General features: G+C 44.4%; 1 protein-coding gene across 5 annotated transcripts in view; it reads left to right on the top strand.

The window, feature by feature from the left end:
• The window catches only part of LOC126568525 (ADP-ribosylation factor-like protein 5B), a 241,679-nt gene that overhangs the window by 127,943 nt on the left and 94,952 nt on the right, over nucleotides 1–18,784 (top strand). Inside the window, exon 1 of one of the 5 annotated variants that reach the window (XM_050225016.1) lies at nucleotides 8,723–8,728. The exons of the other annotated variants lie outside the window; for them this stretch is intronic. The gene's annotated coding sequence lies outside the window, so the exon portion shown is untranslated. Of the gene's footprint in view, nucleotides 1–8,722; nucleotides 8,729–18,784 lie in introns of those variants that run through there. 5 annotated transcript variants of the gene reach the window in all.

The following is an 18,784-nucleotide window of genomic DNA, read 5'->3' as shown; positions in this document are numbered from 1 at the left end:
CTCTCTCTCTCTCTCTCTCTCTCTCTCTCTCTTGTAGGGTACTATAAGCTTCTCATCTTTATCGCTTTTCCATTGCGTTCGTTCCGTTTCCCTTCTTTTCCCCTCTCGAGCTTGTATACATTCGAACGCCATACACAATTTGTTTCCTTTCGGTGTTTTCGAACATCGCCATCGTCGTCACTCGGGTTTTGCTGGCGCGTTATTATTGTTATCGTTGCTGATGTTATTCTAGTTGATGAAGCTTTCAATGTTTAGAAGTTTTTCCCCTCCCACTGCCGCTTTCCTGCCTGCTTTTTTGTCCGCCTCCGCCTCCGCCACAAGCACACAATTTTTCATCGTCATCGCGCGCCGGCCAATTCACGGCTTTCCGTGGCCTTTGGAAAAACGGAAACTTTTTTTTCATCCCACATCCACGAAAGGAACCTGCGGGTCGGACACGATGGGATGGTCAGGGCATAATTTTCCACGCTTTTCGAACACACGATATGTTTGCTCAGCACTCAGCAGCACACTTAGCGCAGCGAAAGATCGTGGAGCAATTGGAGGGTTTTTGACGACGACGACGACGACGACGACGACGAGCATGGGGACTTGGAGCGCGTACTTACCGGCACCGTATACTCTTCGGAGATAAATATGTTTTTCAACAAAAAAAAAAAGCCGTATCGCATCATCGAACGGATCGCCGCTTGTTTGTGAGTATTTGTTGTTAGGAGAGAGAGAGAGAGTCTAGAATAACAGCTTCCTAGAAATTATATTTTTAATGCCGTTCTATTCCAATAACGAGCAAACGCTTTCAGGCACCGTATAGTGAGGATTATAGTTGTGCAACTGTACAAATAAGTATCCCACAAACGTTGCTTCCATTTTATTTGCACTTGGTAGGATGGAAGGAAACATGTCAACAAGTCCAACAGTGCAGAAAAATAGTTTGCTTTTCCTCTTATGCAGAATACGCTGCCATATCACCCCAGTGCGTGTGTGTGTGCATGCAACGAACGCAACTAACATGATATTCCCGCTACCCCCGAGGTTTGGTTAGCTTTATCCTCGGCGATTATCCTTGACGCAGGATTGTTTGCTCACGGATTGTTTGTGTGTGTCTGTGTGTGAGAGACAAGAGGTTCCCAAGCTGGCAACATCGTCCGCCATAAATAAATCCATAATTCAACGACAGTCGCCAATAAAAAAGAAGTAAATTCGACGTTTCGCTTCGCCATTTCGCCAGACTACTACAAGGATGAGTGAAAAATGGCGGCCAGGCACCTCCCGGTGGTGGTGAATAGTCCCGCACTAGTCTTCTGCTCAAACAGAGAGATCTCCCACCCCTGCCAACCTTAAGGACAATTCTATTCACTCATGGCGGGATGTATAAAGAGGAAAACTCAGATCGGTGGTAAAGCACTCCCCGCCACCGTGGTTATAAATGAGAAACTTTTCATTCCGGGTTTTCTCCGTTCGCTTTGCTTTTCATCTGCAGTCAGTTCCCCCATTTCCTCATACCCCTCCCCCCGGGGGACTAGACGAGTCCTAGTCTTGTTTTTTTTTCTTCTATGTGACTCTATGGTCGTTCCTTCTGGTGCGCTGTCGATCGAGTCCATCTATATTCTCCTTCCCACCATCATGATGTGTTCTACTTTTCCTTCCTTTTTAGCACACAGCATTCTTGCATTCTTTTCAAATTTGCCACATTTTCCCCCCTCATTTTTCTAACGGCCGCCCAGAATCGCCAAGGATACTTTTGCTCGCCTGCTCGCTAATGTTTCCTTCCGCACACTCTGTATGTGCGCGCCATTTCCTTTTGCTAGGTTCCGCCATAAATGTCAGAGCGTGGCCCCTGTGTATCTGCGACTGAATGGCTCTCTAATGGACACACCAACAGAACACGCACACAAACACTGTGTAGTGGAAATGAAAGCGAGGAAGCTAAAAGAAAAAGATTATGCCGACGAATGGCTATTGATGGAGACGATGAGTTTGGTGTGTTGTGGGACGAAGATGATGGCATATTTTTCCTATTGAAAATTCATACCACCCCCTAAGCAGTGGGTGGAGCCCCCCAAACACCCTGCAAGAACATTTCCGCCGGAAGCAATGAATCCAAGGACTTGCTATTTTTCTACTACATTCTTGCAGTTTCTGTCGCATGTACTGGTCCGAGTCCGGAAAATCAATACATACTCCACAACCCCACCAAGGGGCTACACATTGCTACAGAATTTGGGTACGGGACGAGCGTGACAAACAGTGGCAAAGGCAGAGCGTGTCATTTAAAATGCATCATGCATCGATAAGATGATATCATCGTATGGTAACCTTCCTCCCCGTGTTTCGGTCGTTTTCCTTTCTCGAACCGCTGCGACAAAAGCGCAAGAGATCTTGTGCGATCGATAATACGGCAAACGGTGTCCAACATGTGCAGGCCGAGAGGGAACTATCATCTCCCCCAGCCTTATCGACGACGCATCATAAATCACAGCGAGCGATTTAAGTGAACGAAACGCCAACAAAAGAAGAAAAACTAGACCCGAGTTGGGCTGATGAGCATGATATAATAATAGGGAAGGAAAAAAAGGCGTAAAAATCGAAGAGGGGAAAAAACGAACCAGTATTCTGTTTCAGTTATGACCGAATGCGACGGAATTTGTCAGATCATTTGTCATACAATCGAGAGCATTAGCACCGTGAAAACTGCTTTTTGATAACGGTGGGAAAACTAGGCGCATGCTTGCTTAAAAGGAGTTAAAGTGTATTGTATGAATTATAGTAACTGATCTTAACTATTATAGCAAAGCCGTGTTAAAGAACAGTTTTGAGTATTTCAATGACTTGAAGGAGAAGTAGACTTTTAGGAGGAGAGGTATCGTTAAAATATTCTAGGGAAAAGAAGTGACGATTATTACCATTACGAGATCCAGATCAAAAGCCTTACTCGACGCACCTAATTCACGTGAAATAGATTATGCAGCTACGGGTTAAACTGTCCGAATCCTCTCAAATTTCTTCCCTTAAAGTACTATTTCATTTGCATGTCAAACTGTCCTTGCGTGTCTATAAAAAAATGCTCAAATTCTATAAGAATCCTGATGAATTCAAACATCCAAAGCATTTTTGGCTCTTAACGTCTAAAGACATACTAAAAAGGTTTAAGTCATCAAAGACACCCCCTTAAACAAGGAAGTTCTTGAAGCTAATGCTCAATTTAAAAATGAGATCCAAATTAAGATATTTTTGGGGCAAACAGGAGTTATTCTCCAGGAACAGAAAAAAAGATGTCCAGAACACGGACATTAAGCTGACGTTTCAGAAGATTTATTTTTCGCACTGATTTGTCAGAAGACGCTGGAACTTTCGGACGCCGCGTGCTGTCCGAATGTACAACAAATACACAATTAGTGGTTGATTTTCTAGAAGCTGAAGCGTTCCTTTCTAATTTAGACGAGCATGAATATTTCCCCAAAGGTAAATGAATCTCTTTCAACGATGAGTCCGAAAAAAAAAACCGCCACGCCATAGCACTAGATTCCGATGCATTCCAGGCAAATTAAGCTTCATGGGCGCGCACTATTGTGTGCGGAGTGGATTTTTCCTTTTCCCATCTATGTGTACCCCCCAAAAAAAATGCTCACCATTGAATAGGCACGGTATAATTTTTTTCCAAAAAAAAACCTTTGCCTTTTTGGCTTACCGACAGACGGACGGTCAAACGCACACACACACACACCCATAGGACAAGGGCAGATTCATCGATCAAGGGGGAATATATTTGGTGTGTTCCTTTTAATCTCCACCGACCGATTCGGATTCGTCGGAACCGTGCCCCGAACTCGAGTGTTGAGGAGCCTGGTCGAGTTTGGTCAGCTGGTTGGCTGCGTCCAACAACCGGACAAGGGCCCACTACTGCCCACTTCGAGTTTATTTTCTTTCCTCCTTCACAAACTCCAAAACTTCACAATGCACGTTTGACGGTGCGAGAGGTGCAAGTGGAGAGAATGGAAGGGATAAAAAATCAACATCAAATCAATAAGAATGTTGAGGGCTCAAGAGTAGAAACGCATGGGGAAGGGGGATGGAGTTTGAAATTGCTCCATTCGGTTCGATCGGGTCAGAAAACGATCGTTTTTTTCCCCCTTTATGCGTTACCTTCTTCATCAACTACCAAAGGCAAAGCTCGATGGCGCAGAAAAAGGCCGCTTTTGGTACTTGAAACTTGGTGTGTTCACCCCTCCCTGTGCATTCGGCTCCACCGTACGAAACTCCTGATCCCGGTTGATCTCAATGTCCGAGATCCCAACGTGTGCACTTTCTTCGATCTTGCCGGACAAGAGGGAAGACTTCACAAAAAGAGGTCTCTCGTGGTCTCCACCTCTTCTCGGTGTATCTCTTTCGCTTGATCTCTTCTTCAAACTAAGCGATCATTCCACGGCTTCGGTGGACCTCAACGTGCCACTTCGCTCTCCTCCCGCTTGGAATGCTCTTTTACCACCTAACCGCAACGTTGGGACGGAGCTGTTGGACCAGCGGTTTGCCACCTTCCCTTTTGGTCGTTTGTTTCGTTCTTCGGTTTTCCATTCTTGCTTATTCTTCCACAGCGAGTGCAGCGATTTATTTCAACCCCTCTCCCTCCCCCCTCACGGTGCGCTCTCCTTTCCCTTCTTCTTATCCCTTTTCGGTTCGTCCTAACCGATCGATTCGGCTAAGCGGTTACAGCGTTGCCAAGGTTTGCTGCGCGCTGCGTCAAAAGGCAGCGACGTGACTCTACACGAAAACCCGATTTTCCCTATGTACCTCGTTTCTTGCTCCGAAATTTCGATCTCACAGGCGAAGGGTGCAGCACAAGGGGTGAAACTAACCCCGAAGAAAACAGGGAGAGAGAGAGAGATAGAGAGCGAGAGGCCCGCAGCTTCCATCGCGAGATAGAAGATTGGGATGGAAAAAGCTCTCCCACAAACGAGAGCCATCTTGAAGAGAAGAGGTTGATGAACGCGGGCGCACACACACGCACACACGAGTGATGCGAGAGAGAGTCTGCTACTATTCTCTCGAATTGAAATAATACAGAGCAAATAGGGGAGAGAAGTAAAAACGCGTTCTGTAGTCATCACAGCCAGGCAAACAAAAAAAAAAAGCCCGATTTGATGTGTGTTTCTTTCTTCATCGCATGCCGTTTTTCGTTGCTTAGTAGGCCTCTCTAAACAACACCCCAAAACGCAGCATACGACGCGACAAACGCACGCACACACACACAAGCAGCAGTCAGCATCCAATACGTATGCTTGCCGTCGTCGGAAACTAGAGATTTTCGAATCTGCGGACACCCTCTGTTTCATCCCTTGGCGTTTGCACATCCACTATCCACGAACCAACACATGGACACATGGGGTTCGGGACGGGAAAATGTCGCACACACACATACAAGCAGAGAGGTAGCATAGAGCATATTTACCAGCGCAAGAAGCCTATGAGCAGAAGAACGGATGGAAACAAAGCAATCCGCAGCATGCTTCAAAGCCACACCACAAAACGGCTCGTTTAAATCGTGCCTTCTCTTTCTGTCGCTCACACGGGGTGAGATGCTTTTTTGCTTTTTGCTTGTAGGGCAGCTGGAGATGGAGTACTTCTGGAAGATTGATCTTCTAGAAAAAGGTATTTTTCTCGATGACTCCTGCCCGATGTCCAGAATTTCTTGGAAAAGTTTTCAATACATTTATGTACTCTCTCGTCTGTTGCTGGAAAGACCACCAGAATGATCTTGCATCTCTTCTTATCAAAACCCCTCATCCACATGAGGATTCCAAGGATAGTTTCTTCGTAATCTTAAACCTTTCGTCTAAATCTTAATCGCCCCACGCGGGTTTTCCATTCTCGTACTCTCAAGATGCTTGTTGGTGGTGCTTTTTACGGAATAGTTTTTCGCACTTGACCCATAAGGTATCACTCCCCTTCCGTGCACCACCCTCTTTCGCTCTCTTTTCCATCCCACCAATATTCGCATCGCGCTTACACTGTTTTTGTTTTATTTTCTTCTTTCGCCGGGACGATCTTTTGACTTTGAAGTATGATGGTTTAGGGTGTTTGAAGGTGGCTGCTGAAGATGTTTTACGCGCTTGCTAATACACACCACAGTGTTTGGTTGCTTATTTCTTCATATCCGTGTTTTTTTTTCGGTTGTTGTTTTGTTGGGTGTTGGGTGCAAAGAAGCACCCAACAGTAGGCAGCGCTTTATCCGCTGCGATGATGCTGCGTTTGATGTGCTTCCACCGTCGTGGTTGTTGTGTTGCTAACGGAAACGCGCTGCCAACTCTGCTTTTAACTATTCGTTTCTTTTTCCACAACTTTTACGAGCAGCTTCATACGAAAGCGCACGGGAAAATTACATTTTTATACGTTTTCTTGTCCTAACCTTCACCTGAGGTGTATGATTATTTTTGATTTTTTTTTTTCATAGCACTGGTTTTGAGCTTTCTTCTCGAGCAAACACGAAATTATTCACACACCTTACACACTCGGAAATACACGCACTTCAAAAGCGGATTAAGTTTAGCCTAACAGCCTCTCACGCAAGCTAGCTAAGCCTTCCGTTTGCCAGCGCAAAAAAGTGAAAGGTTCACATAATTTCTCCGAACGAATAGAGTTGATCGGATGGATGATGACAACCATTGGCAAACCGCAAACGAGCGATGTGAAAGCTGGGAAAAACTAGCGTCCCAAGCTGAAAGCCCCGCCGGGATAAGGAAAAAAAAGGGTCGTTTGTGCTCGATGTGAAGAGGTAATTGTAAATTCTCCCGCACACACACTGTGCTCGGGCCCTATCACTTTCAGTTCGAATTGGTTTCGAGTGGCTTGAAGTGAACAAATTAGCGATTCCACGAACAAGGAATGTGTCGGCACAAGCGGTCACATGTTCACATGTTGTTAAACGCACTCATATTTTCCTCTATTTGCGCTCGCATATTATTGTGTCACATTTAATTCACAGTTCATTGTATTTATTTAACACCAATTTTTCACAGTTTTGTATATTTTTCCCTTAACAAGAAACACTTCTTCATACACCTTTTCCTTCCCTTCCTTTTTTTGCTTTTTTTCGCTAAGCAGATCCGCACACTACATAAGCACACCACATTTTACGAGCTTAGGAGTTAATGTTTGCAGATAAATTATCGTTTTTTTATGGAATTTCTCACTCCACCGCGTTGGGACTCACTCGTCTCTAGCATGCCCGAGAAAGGAGGATTAACTGGAACATTTAGCCGCATTAAACACGAAAAATATGACACCACGACGTTAAAATAAACACACTTATTTTCGATTGCGCACGAACAGCGTGTCGAGATTGTACCATTGGGGAAGCTTTTTTTTGCCATACTTTCCACCCAACAATTTTCTCCCTTAACTAACGTAATTGCATATTTTTTACAAGGAAAACCGAAAAAATAAATGTGGAGCACGAGATGCTTGTCAGACGGCTGGCAACAAAATTGATAAAACCTTCTTTTAATTATTTTCGATAACGATTTTCCAATAATTTTATGTTGCAAAAAAAAAGATCCCCAAACAGATAATACGAAAAGCGCATTCCATTTCAAAACAGCAGTAAAATAAAAAGCTGCTCAACTCTACCTATGCATATTCGCCTTTTTTCTTCCATCGCGAACGGACACACAGGGAAAAAGTTAGCCCTTGTAAACAAAATGGCCATCTTTGACAATTTTTTTTGTTGTTGCTCCATTCTCTCCCATTTTCCCGGACTCTCGCCTTCTCTAGAATTCCTCGTTGCGAACCATTTTGTTCTCTCTCACTCTCGATTTGAAAATCGCTTCTCTCGCGAGAAAGTATGAATCAATCGGTCGGTAGTAACAATACCGAACGATAGAGGGCGCCGTGAAAGTGGAATTTCGTACACAATCTTTCGCTCTTTCCCATTCCGAATGGAATGGATTGATGAAAGAAATTGTAGGGTTGCAAAAAAAAAAGGTTTATTTCGAGAAAAGAATATCTAACAGACAAGCACAGAGAAAAGGATTGAAATAAGGTGGAAAAACTAACCCATTTGAAGATATATCGATGAAGCAGTCACACGCGTTGAGTTGAGGTGATGGTGATGGTTGCTTTTCTGGTACATTTTTCTCCATTACCGCTCTGGGTACGCTATTTCCAGTGTAGTTAAACACGGATCCTTTTTAACTCCAGTTTTCGTCACGCGCAGCACCAAAATTTGCATTCTTTTCTGGCGTTTTTCTTTTCTACCTCTGTGTTGTCGGCTTTTATCCACACCTTCTCTACTTTATCGGACTCTTTTTCACATATTCTCAAGCACACACAGCCACACATTAGAAGAACACTTACGCACAGGCCTGTACACACCTGGTCTTCCCTCCCTTTATGCAGGAAGCATTTTTTTTTTATAAACCGCTTATTAAGGAAATTTCAGAAATCCCCATTATTTCATCTTGTACGGCAGCGGAGCGAAGAGCATTTGCGTACTTCTTCCTCTTTGAAAGACACACATACAAGCACACGCACACCGTTTTATGCTGCTTCTCTGGTTAATCCGCGCTACACCCAACCCCATTTCACCCACCAAAAATCTTCACCCCTTTTCCGCAGCAATATTCCCATTCTTGAGATTCGCGGCTAGCCTATATTCACCTTTTCTTTCCAGCGCAGCCAAACGGATAAACGACGCACATGTACAGCTTCTATACACAGACACAAACACACACACCACACATTCATGCACGAAAAAATACACACACCCCACAACCCCGTTCGGTGGTGGCCCCCTTTTGATACTCCTTCTTCATCTATGCGTGCACCCTCGCATCATTCTGCTGGCTGCTGCTGCTTTTAATCTGCACCGCGTTTCCTTAACACACAAACACACAGACACAGAACTACGCACGTACACAACAAGTACACATTGGTGGCTAGAGATCGCCGCCACTGGTAAGGACGACGTCGGTGTCCTTCTGCTGCTGGTTGTCTGCTTGCTGAAGCACCATTATTATTAAGCTGCAAAAGCAGCGCCGGGAAGCGAAATGGAAAATCACCTTCTTCTTTTTCTCACTCACTCGCACTAAACACGCACACAGCAGAATGCCCGCAGGACACTACCACCCCTCGTCGGTGGTGCACATCACACCCCCGCTTCTCTCTGTGTGTGTGTGTGTGTTGGAAGTGCATACACGCGCCCGCGTCCCGGATTCTAACGTAGTTACCGCGTACGCACTCTTCGACGGTTCGTTCGACAATGAATGGCAAAGCGTGAGCGTACCCTCACGATGAATGGAAATACCGAACATCGTACGGCGAGAGAAAAATTTTCAAGAGCGAGAGAGAGACAGAGAGTGAGCAAAATTATGCTCACGCGAGGATTTATGCTGCATCGAGAGCTGCGCTTGTTCCTCGGGAAAACATTCCTCGTATCTGAATCACACAAACTCCGAGGAGTTGCCATGAGTTTTGCATTTTTTTGAAGTAAATTGTTGACTTAAGTTAATCAATATTATCATAAGATTTATAAACTTCAAAAGAGTAGTACAGTAATTCTGTAACAAAAGGTTACTCTGGTGTGTTAAAATCTTCATCGTATTCATATTCCTTGCGAGAGGATGACTGGGAGAGAAGATTCTAGCATAACACTGTGGAGCATAGAATTTTTACGCTATAATTTCTCTCTCGCACACACTGATGAATGATGTTCCAGTTACGCACACAAACACACCGAAACCTTGGTTGAACCGCACACACATACACACACTCTCTCACTTACGAAATTGCTCTAAAAGCAGCAGCAGCAGCAGCAGACTCAGGCGCTCGTTTATGCTCAGTTAAATTGACAGTCGAAGTCCAAAGAAGAAAAAAAAACCCCCGAAAAAGAGACTAACACCACAACTACCCCAAAAACTAAACCAAATCAACATCGAACCATCAAGCGGCGCTTTTGCCCAAAAAAAGTTCATCAAGACGTATCTTTGTGTATGTGTGAAGGGCATAGAAAAAAAAAACTCGCGGAGAACTAAAAGACTAGAGTATGTACCAGGCGCGGACTGGACTAAACGGCGCGTGACTGAGACTCGGGACACTAGGGAGCAATGGGAGGTGATCCCGGGAGGTGGTCCACCATCAGGGTGTGCAACAGAAAACAAAAAACCCAAATGCGGGCCAAACATTAACCCATCCCTGGATTGCGTTTTGTATGGTGTAGAGATTCCCCACCAAAACAAAAAACGCCTCACCGTGAAAAGAAGGTGTTGTCCGAGGCATTATGAAAAACGAGCCTCCGGTGGGTGAACGAAAAAAAAAAAACAAAAGAAATGGTGTGCCATCCGGAACCAAGAGGAGAGAGAGTGCGCGCTCTTGGGTGAATTATGTTTACCCACCCATGATGGGCAACCGGATCAGGGGTGGACCGAATGGTCCGGGGTTGTGTGTGTGTGTGTGTGTGTGTGTGTGTGTGTGTGTGTGTGTGGAAATTTGATTCAGCGCCTAAATCGCGCACCGGGGCTTAATGAAAAATTTAACCTTTTTTTGGCTCTTTTCGGAGGACGAAAAGACCAAGTACAACCAGAAGAAGACAGAATGAAAATTGCCGCCGTTTGAACGGGCACAAAAATTAGATACAGCTCCAGCCTGCTCCCTAACTGGCCACCCGGAAATGCATTCCGTTTCGAAGGCAGTCCGTGTGACGGGAGGGTGTTATAATGAAGCACGCGGAAAGGTGAGCGAAGAGGTTCAGGAGAGGTGGTAATTAATTTGTCATAAGCCCTCTGGACGGCCCCTGCAAGGGCGTGGAGAAACTTGGAAGCGAAAAGGTGAGTGAGGATTTTATGATTATTTTATTTCTAACGTAACTTTTTTAAATGCATTTTTTTTTTCGATAGGAAGGACAGAAGCAACGCAACCATTCCTGACGCGCGGGGTGTGTGGATTTCAGAGCGAGAGCTAAAAAGGTATGCAAAGTTCACTTTCCGTTATTATCTAGGACGGGACGGGCGACTGTGTTTGTGTATGGTGTGCTGGTGCCTTTAAATAGAACGAAGTGTGTGGAAGGTAAAAGTGAGCAAATGGGAAATAAAAAGGCATCTCCTCATATAACCTTGGTGCTGATAAGGATTACTTACGACGGTTCACCATTCCGGGATGGGATGCGTTAAGGTTAAGGTAGTTAAGAGCACCTAGAAGAAATTCTTCGTTTACGAGTTTTAGCTGTTAGCGGGAAAGATTATGCTAGAAGAAAATGTTTGTGGTTTTGCTTATAATTAGATAGAAAAGTAAAAGCAGTACATCAAAATTGTATAATGCATAAAAATTCTAAAACATGCTCTAGAAATGAAGACTTGAAACCTTAAAATATTAAGCAATTGTTTGTTTGATCATACCAATATAGAACTCTCAGGACTCTTGAAGGCTGAACTAATTAGTCGGTTGATTGTCTAAGCCGAATTGATCAGTAATTCCTCGCAAAATCGGATGAATTTCCTTGCATTTCTGTAGCATGCGCTTCATTCGCCAAGAGCTACAGTTCTAGTGGAGAGCTCTACAAACGCCATAAATGCTTCAGAATCTTCAGAATCTAAGGCGAACACCCCATCAGATAGTCGTTGCCATCAAATTTTGGTCCTAAGTCATTAATTTTTATTTTTGAAGGCATCAGTTTAGACTCGTGGGCAACCGTTTTTAAAATTCCTGACTTAGAGGCAAACACTCAGCGGCAAGGAATGTCATTTTGCTCTGACACGTCTCATATATTCGCAGTACGCCAGTGCTCACCGTATAACTTCATAGAGCTTATCGTTGTCTCTGATTTATATTAATTTTGATCGATGTTAAGAGTGATACATGATTCAAATTAGGAAATTAGCCGACAAAGTGGAGAGACTTCAAACTTGGACGATAACACTGAAACATGATGTAACAAGCTGTCGACATCATAGGACAAGCCACAACTAGCAGACTACAACCCTTTGGAAGCCCTTTGGAGAGACTCAAAGGCGCATTTATATGATTAATACGAAGCAGAGTTGAGGGCAGTGAATTTCTAAAAATAAATATAATTGTCATAGTATGTCAAAATAATGAATTATTATCCTTAATTTCATGACTGCTCATTCACAGTAAGTAGCGATTTCTTTCACCCATAGACCATGCTAGACAAAAATTAACAAATACGATTTTTAATTGAGCAGCACACCATCTGTTCTCTCCCTTCTAGTGTTGAACACCCTTGTTTTGTCGTGTTCGTTACATAGCCCAGTCGAGGCCGAGTTAAAATATGCTACCCACTGTTCGTGTCCCTCGCAGTCGGACAAAAACTTGTAGAATAATTCGCAATCAAAAAATTCGCCCATCAAATGCAGCGGAAATTAAATTTTTAATTTCATGCATTTTTGGTTTGATTATTCAGTCGCCAAACGCTGACGCCAATCGTAAGAACATCGCGTCCGTTTTAATACCATCGGTGAGCAAAAGTTAAGAGGTTCAAGCTAGTGGTTCTTGCGGGTGTTCGAAATCGACCGAGACTAGAAATTCCACCGCGTACTAAAGCGTCTCACCGTGAACCGAATGTGTACAGAACGTGCAGTCAATGGGCCCTTTTTTCCATTAAAAATCTACCATCAGCGCTATATCAGCTTTTTTCCACCGTTGAATAATGGTACCCCTGGCGCGATAAGCAGCACCGTGACAAAGCGTGCACCAAAAATTATATCCCGACGTAAAGACAAACCCCAACAGCAGCCAGTAGCAGCATATCTTAAGCCATGGACAGCATCTTAAGTAATCAAAACTCTTGATGAACGACAATCAGACACTTGCTCTCTCTGGTTGGTGGTCCATTTTTTTGTGCGGGGGGTTTTTTTTTCTTCGTTCTCTGCAGCTTATAAAACTGTCACTAGGATGCTCTCACTGGGGTGGAAAAATGGTGTGACTTGCTCGTTGATTTTCTCTCTTCTTTAGTGTTATTCCTTCGTTAACCTCCAAAAATTCATCACGTACCCGGCCACCGTAGAGCGTAATGTGTTTTGCGTCCTGCACAGAAGCAGCGCGGGCAAAGCCCTGTCGACACAGTAAAAAGCTGTCGATTTTTGTTATTAAAAGTAATCATAATCGTGACGTCGGGGTGTTGGAAATGGGTGCGATTTTTTCGTTTTTTTTTTGTTTAGATGGTTCCTGAACTCTTCCCCCCATCATCTTCCACAGATCTTTTCCAAGTTGCGTTTTAGACACTGGTGTAAGCTTTTTTTATGGCCCACAAGAGCGAACGTATCCCTATCTGGGAAAGAGTGTTGAAGCCAAAACGGGCATCATGATGGACTTTTTACGAGCCTTTACGATCGCGGGGTTTCTAACCTTATTCGGGCTGTACTGCTATTTTATGACAAGAACAGGCGGGGCTGAGAATTCGAAAGCCTTCGGTCAATTATCACATTCCGTGTGTGTGCTACATCATCTACTGAAAGGTAAGTTTGAAAGGTATCTTTTGGTGGGTATCGTTGTTTTATTATAACATCTTAAACAGTAGCTTGAACCCTGAAGATCCCTAGTCGATCACTTTCGCCTCGAATGATCCGGATGGTACCTCTTCATTTGGATGCTCTCCTGTTATCCAAAATCCCCAACCAAAACAATTCGGTTGAAATTCTCTCTTGGCAGCATCCTAATCCAGCTCAGTACTTTCAGAGAATGCTCAAAATTTCATATTTCCATTACATTTCAAACGTTCTAATATCTTGAGTCCCGAATCAACCAACACTGCGCGAGGCTCTCGCCTTTTATATGTACAATTAAATTGTAATCTTATCTAGCTCCTTTTTTGTAAATAGAATGTCACGCGCACTGAAAGGAACCATTTCCTACGATTGCCTGTCTATCAGCTCGATTGAAAATAGAAGCACTTCTTACCTTTTATTTTTCGCTTGGCACACTGGCAGGAGGTTGAGTTGACGATGGAAAATGCCACCATATGTGTCAGGGAACGTTCACAACTGTGCTGCAATACTCGCGTGTGACGCGTGCTGCAATGAAAATGGGGAAAAAAAGGGACACATAAGGCAAAATATTTCTCGATAACTTCCGTACAGGCAACACCCCTGTCCTCTGGCGGTGGTGGTGTGCTGCTAAGGACGGACACGTGTCGCTTGATAGATTATATTATTATATTATTATTCATATCTTATGCAGAGTTGGTTTTACATTTGCAGTATTTTTGTCATAACTTTTTGTTATTTATTTGAGTTTTTTAAATATTTTGTTTAACACCGCTTCACCACAACAATAGTGAAAAAAGCGACAAGCTATAGTTTCCTTTTTTGTCGAAAGACAATACTCCAACCACTCGACTCCGAAACTATTCCAATTGACACATCGTTCCGAAAATTGCAATCGCACACGCGCGCGAATGAATTTTTCTCGCTTCATATCACGATTACACATAAAAGCGAACCTTCAACCCCGGCACCGAGTCGAGGATAGTATCGAATTATCACATAACCTCCTGGTAAAATTCCAAACCAAACCGAAAAGCGAACACAGCGCACGGCACACTACACACAGATGAAAGAAGGTTTGTGTTTTCCCAAAACATTTTTCCGACCGCCCGTGGATTCACGCAACCGGCACACAGGGGCACACGGTTTATCAAATGACGCGAAATCTTGGAAAACTATCCGGCTCAAACTGCGACGCAACCATATTTATATCTCCGTCCATCCCTTATCCTGTTTGTAGTTCAATTTCCTACCATGCCTTGGTGCGTGTCCCCTTTTTTTGCCGTGCATGCAGCTAATGCTGTGTGTGTGTGGCCAAAAATAACAACCGAAACCAGTGGCATAAACCACCGCATCAAGTTACGCGCGAGCTCGGTGAGCACCCGATTGTTGCGGCCAGTGATCCCTCTCGTTTTTGCTATCCTCGAAATGTCCCGATATGGCAAGGGATGTTGCGCAGCAGCAGCACCACCGTGTAATTGGAAGGAAGCACATAATTCAATGCTGACCGGGCGGAGGAATAAATATACCTCCCGAATGCGAACGATACCACGGCGCTCAGAAGCGCAAACCAAACACAAGTGAGCAACTTGTGGAAAGAATTTCTGTATGAGTTTGATTATTTTTATGACGCGCTTATCAGCGTGCCAGCATCATCATCATCGTTCAGAGCCGTCATCATCATAGGCAGCTTCGCAGACGGGGATCATGATCGTCCTTGTGACGCTATTAAATTCATTAGTTCCACCGTGGCAACTATTAAGGGATAAACCCAAACGGTATTATTTTCCCTTCAGCTGTTTGAGCGAAGGTATCGGTAGAAAATGATAAACAACTTGTCACATGGTTTGTGAGTCGGCCTGCCAAGTGGTGACAGTTTTCTCGTAGTAGTTTCCCTCTATTTTACGCATTCATTAGAATACGAACGGCACCATATGATGTTTGAGATTCATAGTTTAGATATTTATAAACACATTTGGAAAATAGGGTAAGGGTACGTACGTACGTACGTCATTTATGTTAATCAGCCAGTAGGGCCTAGGTGGCATTAGAAGATTGCTTCGAAAGTATGCAAACATGGGACGGGATTGGGCACGGTTGGAGAGAAGTATTAATAATTTTAGAACTTAAAATATTTTAATAATAACAATGATCTGGAGTTCAGCAGATGTTTTGAAGATCTGGAATGCTACAAATTTTTGTGTGAAGATTTAATCTAGCTTTCGATTCTATATAAAGTGAATAACAAGGCTAGTTATAAGCATACAAAAACACAGAGTCAGCAGTTAGTAAACCTTGGATCTTGCCGGCTAAGGGACTTTATCTCCTGCGGAACCTTGTTTAGGTTCTCGTCATGCAAAGGTGCAGGACTAACTATTGATTGATTGTAGGTTAGAAGTCTGCAGTGATAATGTGCTTTTTGTGACTGTTCGTTGTATTTAGCTTTTTCTAGAAGTGGTTTGCAAGGCATTTATTCCAGTCTCAACGTAGAACCTGCGCTTCCCAGCTGCTAAGAGTCCTGTGGAAAGCCAGAACCAGAAAGACGCTGTTTGAGCTGCCTTGGCGAACAGACCACCTCCTCAACTTAGCTGAAATAAGAAGGACGCGAGGCCTCAGTCTGAGTTACCAGCTAAGCACGCAACTCGTAGATAGTGGCCTTTTGTAAACCTCGTAGATTCGTAAACCCGTGGAAGCATAAGATAGGGAACTTGTGGGGAAGAAGATGTCGATTCACCATTTTGCAGGTTGGTGCCGTTTTCCGTCGTGATCGTTTGTGATTCGAAATTTTAAAATGAAATCTTTAACATCCACTTTTGTTTTATTCATGCAGGATGGCCCCAGCAATACGGTCAATGGTTGGATTTCCAAATTGTTACATCATCAAAATAAAGCCACAAACACCACCCAACTAACCCAACAATAACAAAGCAATATCAAACAGCTAACCTTCCTAATCTTCCCCTAGATACGGTACAATTCTGGCAAGTCCTTAGATAATCCGTTCGATTGAAATGGGTGGGAAAAGCATTAAATGCCGGTTCCAGGGAGCCTGTTACACCAATATCCATTCGCTACATCCGAAACAACCTTTTGTCGGAGCTTTTTTGGTGTATTTAAAAAACAATCTCCCAATTGATTGCACTCGCGCGATATCGGTGCGATGTGCGCGAGAGTTATCGAACGAAGCGAAAAATAACAATATCGAAACGGCCGGAACCGCTTCCCACAGCATCACAACCCTGCATCCCCCTGCTATCAACACCTTTCGAGCTTCCCACAACCATCCATCCCCCCCACAAAATGTGTGAGTCTCCCGGTTCTTCCGAAGGAGCTCAATCGAATCGGATCAATGGAAAAAGTGCTTATCGTCACGCTTCTTAAATCTTTACTTAATCTCAAACCGAACCGGTGCCGGCGATCCGGTGAGTCAGTCGAGCGCCATGGTCGGGTGTGGAGTGAACGCGCTTTTTTTTTTTCGTACGACTATTTCATCCGTTTCGTCGGAAACGTATCCAAGCGGATTAGGGTGGTTGCGTGTGTTTGTGTGGAACTGCTACCGAAAAGGTGCGACCGATGCTAAGGTAGCACACGATAAACAAGTGGTTTTTATCCCGTCAGTCCGACCGTCCGTGAGGGCACCGTGAGGACACGCGGGCACCCTCCTGGTGGCACTTGTTTTATCCCTCCCCACCTAGCGCCACACTAGTCCCAAGACGCCTCCGTCGTGGTGGAGGACTTCCAAGAATCGCCCAAAGGGAGCATAGCGTCCTTTAAGCGTGTTGGTCGCAAAAACCTCTGAACCTAATGCCGATCCGATCCAAGCGCTCACAGGATCCACAACAATAAACAACGGTGTTGTGGCTCCGAGAGTGCGGAAGAGATAGAACAGCTTTCTGGTGGTGTAGAAGCAACATCCAGGACATCCACCTTGTCGGAGTTTGCCGGAGAACTGCTTCGGGCGATGGTTTAGTTGGTTGAGTCTCGACCTTTTGCAGACGGAGTTGCTACCCGTGACAGAAAATACCAAGGCAACGGATGATGGCTCGACAACAACAACAGCAATATCGTCACCTGGAAAAGATGTCCACAGTTGGACACATCGATGGTAGGGAGGGTAGAGTTCGTTCGTAGGCAGTGAACTGGAACACTGCTGGGAGAAGTACGGTACAGCAGTAGTATTTTCATTTGTTGTGCTGCTACTTCTGCCGTCTGTTGGGCAGCAAAACTTCTTTGGAACAACCACCCTCCGTTCCGACATTCGCAAGGAGTTTCCAACCACGCGACGATAGCCTACGGTACCAGAGAGTGTGCTTTCGAAATGTTTATGCGTTCGAACACGAGTACATCTCCAATGTCTTTCTGGGGGTTTGTTTTTGTGTTTGAGCAAATGGATAGCGCAAGAACTTCAACCGAACGAGCCCGGGCGTGGAAATACCTAAGTTCCAGCGACACCGATAGAGGCACACCATCCAACTATCGCCTAATGGATGGCGGAGATGGAACGAAACCGAATTCCATCAGTTCTTTCGGGTGGCGGCAGACTCTCGAACACTCGAGCCCAAAAATGGCTTCAGATGCGGCGTTCCTGTTATGGTGTGGGTTGGGTAAAACAGAGAAAAAGAGCCAGCCGTCTGCAGTATAAAAATTGGAAACTCTGAAACGAATCCGAAAAGCGCGGAAACGTTAATGTATGTAAGAAGGCAAGCGAAGGAACGTTTAGAAGAGCATAAGAGTGGACTGAAAGACAGTTTAAACTATCCCTACATCATCGTCTGTGCGCTCCAAAAGAATGTGTGTGTGTTTGTGTATTGTTCATAACTAAAAAGGGACTTCTTTTTTTCTACCAAATCCCGAATAAACGGGCATCGAGGCCAGAAGGTTTTACGGATGACGCTCCTAGACCATTTCTTAGCCTGTTGGTTTTATTCCATTCTTCCTTTGTATGCTCGCACACAAGACCGAAGTTAGGACCAACCGTTGGAAAGCGAAAGAAAAACATCCGAAAGGTACAGGAGACCAAACTGAAGGCCTGAAGGCATTTCCGGGAATAAGGACTACTTCTGCTGCTGCTGCTGCTGTCTACGTTCTCCACGAGTCCTCCGGAAATGTTCCGCTCGAAAGGGAACGCATCGTAAAAATTCAGGAGACCAAGAATTTCGATTGCAACCACACTTAAAGCAGCAGCAACACGGCCTAAGAAGAGCTTGCATACATCCACACAAACACACGCACCTGATGGTGAGCAGTCCGGCTTGGACGTTCTTCTGATGTAGAAGAATTCACCAAAAAAAAAA

Source organism: Anopheles maculipalpis, chromosome 2RL (genome assembly GCF_943734695.1).
Source record: "Anopheles maculipalpis chromosome 2RL, idAnoMacuDA_375_x, whole genome shotgun sequence".
Lineage (NCBI taxonomy): Eukaryota > Metazoa > Arthropoda > Insecta > Diptera > Culicidae > Anopheles > Anopheles maculipalpis.
Note: the sequence above shows the minus strand (reverse complement) of the source record. Positions and strands in the feature narration are given on the sequence as shown.